Source organism: Arachis ipaensis, chromosome B10, assembly GCF_000816755.2.
Source record: "Arachis ipaensis cultivar K30076 chromosome B10, Araip1.1, whole genome shotgun sequence".
Taxonomy (NCBI): Eukaryota; Viridiplantae; Streptophyta; class Magnoliopsida; order Fabales; family Fabaceae; genus Arachis; species Arachis ipaensis.
Window position 1 is genome coordinate 68,274,240 of NC_029794.2, and position 5,513 is coordinate 68,279,752.

The window sequence follows — 5,513 nt, forward strand, 5'->3', positions numbered from 1 at the left end:
TGGGTGAACCTTTCCAGATTGTGACTCAGCTTTGCTAGAGTCCCCAATTAGAGGTGTCCAGAGCTCTTAAGCACACTCTTTTTGCTTTGGACCACGACTTTAACCGCTCAGTCTCAAGTTTTTACTTGACACCTTCACGCCACAAGCACATGGTTAGGGACAGCTTGGTTTAGCCGCTTAGGCCAGGATTTTATTCCTTTAGGCCCTCCTATCCATTGATGCTCAAAGCCTTGGATCCTTTTTTATTTTACCCTTGCCTTTTGGTTTAAAGGGCTATTGGCTTTTTCTGCTTGCTTTCTTTTTCTTTTTCTTTCTTTCTTTTATTTTTTTCGCCATTTTTTTTGCAAGCTTTTCACTACTTTTTCTTGCTTCAAGAATCAATTTTATGATTTTTCAGATTATCAATAACATTTCTCCTTTTTCATGACTCTTTCAAGAGCCAACAATTTTAACATTCATAAACAACAAATTCAAAAAATATGCACTGTTCAAGCATTCATTCAGAAAACAAAATGTATTGTCACCACAACAAAATAATTAAACTAGTTTCAAGGATGAATTCGAAATCATGTACTTCTTGTTCTTTTGTGATTAAAACATTTTTCTTTTAAGAAAGGTGATGGATTCATAGGACATTCATAACTTTAAGACATAGACACTCAGACACTAATGATCATGTAATACAGACACAAACATAGATAAACATAAAGCATAATTTTTGAAAAATAGAAAAATAAGAGCAAGGAGATTAAAGAACGGGTCCACCTTAGTGATGGCGGCTTGTTCTTCCTCTTGAAGATCTTATAGAGTGCTTGAGCTCCTCAATGTCTCTTCCTTGCCTTTGTTGCTCCTCCCTCATGACTCTTTGGTCTTCTCTAATTTCATGGAGGAGGATGGAATGCTCTTGGTGCTCCACCCTTAGTTGTCCCATATTGGAACTTAATTCTCCTAGGGAGGTGTTGATTTGCTCCCAATAGTTTTGTGGAGGAAAATGCATCCCTCGAGGCACTCAGGGATTTCATGATAAGGAATTTCCTCATGCTCTTGTTGAGGTCCATGAGTGGGCTCTCTTGTTTGCTCCATCCTTTTCTTAGTGATGGGCTTGTCCTCTTCAATGAGGAGTCTTGGCCACAACTTCATAGAAGTGGTCTTGATGGACCTTTGAAATGAATCTCTCCATCTCCCATGACTCAAAGGTGGAAGCAATTGCCTTTTCCTTCCTCTTTCTAGAGATTTCTCCGGCCTTAGGTGCCATAAATGGTTATGAAAAAACAAAAAAGTTGAGCTTTTCCACTCCAAACTTAAAAGGTTTGCTCGTCCTCGAGCAAAAGAATAAAGAAAGGAGGAGAAGAAGAAGAGATAGAGGAGATGGAGGTGTGTGAATTGTTTGGACAAGGGGGTTTAGGTGGTTATGATGTGGAAAAGGAAGGAGTGATGGTTTGAATTTGAGTGGGTGGGTGTAGGTGGGTTATATGATGGATTTGAAGGAGTAATAGAGGTGATTGGTGGAGGTTATTTGGGGAAGAGTATTATGAAAAGGTGTGAAGAAGTGAGAGAAAGTGAGTTGATGTTGGTGGGGATCCTGTGGGGTCTACAGATCCTGAGGTGTCAAGGATTTCTCATCCCTGCACCAATTAGGTTTGCAAAACGCCCTTTGCTGCCAATCCTGGCGTTAAATGCCAGGTTGCTGCCCATTTCTGGCGTTTAACGCCAGCTTCTTGCCCTTTTCCAGCGTTAAACTCCAGTCTAGTGCCCATTTCTGGCGTTAAACGCCCAGAATGGTGCCAGACTGGGCGTTTAACGCCCATTCTGCTGCCCTTACTGGCGTTTAAAAGCCAGTAGGCTTCTCCTCCAAGGTGTGCTATTTTTCATTCTGTTTTTCAGTTTGTTTTTGCTTTTTTAATTTTTTTTTGTGACTTCACATGATCATCAACCTACAGAAAACATAAAATAACAATAGAAATTTAACATAGATAAGTAAAATTGGGTTGCCTCCCGACAAGCGCTTCTTTAATGTCAGTAGCTTGACAGTTGGCTCTCATGGAGCCTCACAGATACTCAGAGCATGATGATGGCCTCTTAACACCAAACTTAGAGTTTGGTTGTGGCCTCCCAACACCAAACTTAGAGTTTGAATGTGGGGGTTTTGTTTGACTCTGCATTGAGAGAAGCTTTTCATGCTTCCTCTCCATAGTTACAGAGGGAGATCTTTGAGCCTTAAACACAAGGGAGTCCTCATTCATTTTAAGGACCAATTCTCCTCTGTCAACATCAATCACAACTTTTGCTGTGGCTAGGAAGGGTCTGCCAAGGATAATGGATTCATCCATACACTTCCCAGTGTCTAGGACTATGAAATCAACAGGGATGTAGTGGCCTTCAACCTTTACCAAAACATCCTCTACAAGTCCATAAGCCTGTTTCCTTGAATTGTTTACCATCTCTAGTGAGATTCTTGCCACTTGTACCTCACGGATCCCTAGCTTCTCCATCACAGAGAGAGGCATGAGGTTTATGCTTGACCCTAGGTCACATAGAGCCTTCTCAAAGGTCATGGTGCCTATGGTACAAGATATTGAGAACTTTCCAGGATCTTGTCTCTTCAGAGGTAATTTCTGCCTAGTCAAGTCATCCAGTTCTTTGGTGAGCAAGGGGGGTTCATCCTCCCAAGTCTCATTACCAAATAGCTTGGCATTTAGCTTTATGATTGCTCCAAGATACTTAGCAACTTGTTCCTCAGTAACATCTTCATCCTCTTCATAGGAAGAATACTCATCAGAGCTCATGAATGGCAAAAGTAAATTCAATGGAATCTCTATGGTCTCAGTGTGAGCCTCAGATTCCCATGGTACCTCATTAGGGAACTCCTTGGAGGCCAGTGGACGTCCATTGAGGTCTTCCTCAGTGGAGATCACTGCCTCTTCCTCCTCTCCAGGTTTGGCCGTGTGGGTTATGTTAATGGCCTTGCACTCTCCTTTTGGATTCTCTTCAGTATTGCTTGGAAGAGTACTAGGAGGGAGTTCAGTAACTTTCTTACTCAACTGACCCACTTGTGCCTCCAAATTTCTAATGGAAGACCTTGTTTCAGTCATGAAACTTTGAGTGGTTTTAATTAAATCAGAGACTACAGTTGCTAATTCAGAGTGGTTCTGCTTGGAATTCTTTGTTTGTTGCTGAGAAGATGATGGAAAAGATTTGCCATTGCTAAACCTATTTCTTCCACCATTATTGTTGTTGAAGCCTTGTTGGGGCCTCTGTTGATCCTTCCATGAGAGGTTTGGATGATTTCTCCATAAAGGATTATAGGTGTTTCCATAGGATTCTCCCATGTAATTCACCTCTTCCATTGCTGGGTTCTCAGGATCATAAGCTTCTTCTTCAGATGAAGCTTCTTTGGTACTGACTGTTGCTACTTGCATTCCAGACAGACTCTGAGAAATCATGTTGACTTGCTGAGTCAATATTTTGTTCTGAGCCAATATGGCATTCAGAGTATTAATCTCAAGAACTCCTTTCTTCTGACTTGTCCCATTATTCACAGGATTCCTTTCAGAGGTTGACATGAATTGGTTATTTGTAACCATTTCAATGAGTTCCTGAACTTCTGCAGGCATCTTCTTCAGATGAAGAGATCTTCCAGCAGAGCTGTCCAATGACATCTTGGATAGTTCAGACAGACCATCATAGAAGATACCTATGATGCTCCATTCTGAAAGCATGTCAGAAGGACACCTTCTGATCAATTGCTTGTATCTTTCCCAAGCTTCATAGAGGGATTCACCTTCCTTCTGTCTGAAGGTTTGGACTGCAACTCTAAGCTTGCTCAATTTTTGAGGTGGAAAGAACTTTGCTAAGAAGGCACTGACTAGCTTTTTCCAAGAGTTTAGGCTTTCTTTAGGTTGTGTATCCAACCATGTTCTAGCTCTGTCTGTTACAGCAAAGGGAAAAAGCATAAGCTTGTAGACCTCAGGATCAACCCCATTGGTATTGACAGTGTCACAGATTTGCAAGAATTCAGCTAAGAACTGATGAGGATATTCCAATGGAAGTCCATGAAACCTGCAATTCTGTTGCATCAGAGAAACTAATTGAGGCTTAAACTCAAAGTTGTTTGTTCCAATGGCAGGGATTGAGATGCTTCTCCCATAGAAGTCGGAAGTAGGTGCAGTAGAGTCACCAAGCACCTTCCTTGCATTGTTGGCATTGTTGTTGTTTTCGGCTACCATGGCTTCTTCTTGTTTAAAAGTTTCTCTTAGGTCCTCTATAGAGAGTTGTACTTTAGGTTCTTTTAGCTTTCTCTTCAAGGTCCTTTCAGGTTCAGGATCAGCTTCAACAAGAATGCCCTTGTCCTTGCTCCTACTCATATGAAAAGAGAAGAGAAGAAAATATGGAATCCTCTATGTCACAGTATAGAGATTCTTTGAGGTGTCAGAGGAAAGTAAAAATAGAAGGATGAGGTAGAGAAGAGAGAATTCGAACTTATCAAGAGGGATAGAGTTCGAATTGCTAATAATGGAGAAGTGTTAGTCCTTTAAATAGAAGGATTTGAGAAGTGGGGAAGAATTTTCGAAATTAAAGTAAAAAGATTTTGAAATACACTACAAGAAAAATACCCATTCAGCCACACTTTTTTTAAGCTACATTTGAAAAGCATAGCCTATTCATAGAATAGGCTACGCTTTTCTCCGTGTTGCCTTTTTATATGAGAAAAGGATACACAATTGTGGCATCATTTAAAAAGTGTAGCCTTAGGTATTTTAGAAATCACTTATAAAGCGTAGCCGTAGGTTAATATCTATAGGTTCACTTTTTGTATCAAAGGAGACGCTTTTAGAGAGTAGCCTATTCATTAAGTTTTGGGTGCGTTTTAAAAGTGATGCCTAATGTATGAGATCAAATCCTAACACTTAGTGAAATTTTTATTCCTCTTTCAATTCTCACCAAAAGCACACACGCACACAGCACCTTCAATTGGAGGAACCCTCACCTTCGCCATTCTCACCTACGATACTCATCACCTTCGCCTTCTCACCATCGCTGTTGACCGTCGCCACCCAGTCACCACTCACCACATGGCTGCGCCACTCACCAGTCACTAGCTCACCGCTCACAAGCTCACACTCTCATCCTCACTCACACACACACAAAAGAGGGAAAAACCAGAAAAGGGGAGAACGGGAAGAAGAAGAGAAGAAGAGAGGAGAGGGGAAGGAAAGAGAGGACGACACCGGCTAGGGCTCTGCCGTGCGGACCATCATCGTTGCGTGCGCTGACCGTCACCTCGCATCGCCATCTTGTGCACTCACCGTCGCCGCTCAGCATCATCGTCGCATGTGCTCACTGTCGCTGCTCAGCATTATCGTCGTCGCTCAGCATCGTCATCGCCGCTCACCTGAGAAGGTATGTATCGATTTTCAGTTTGTTCTGTGAAATTTGGGAGGTTTTGGGTTCCAATTTTAGGATTTTTAATTAGGGGTTGTAGCTTCTGGATATGACACTGATAGGAATTGGGG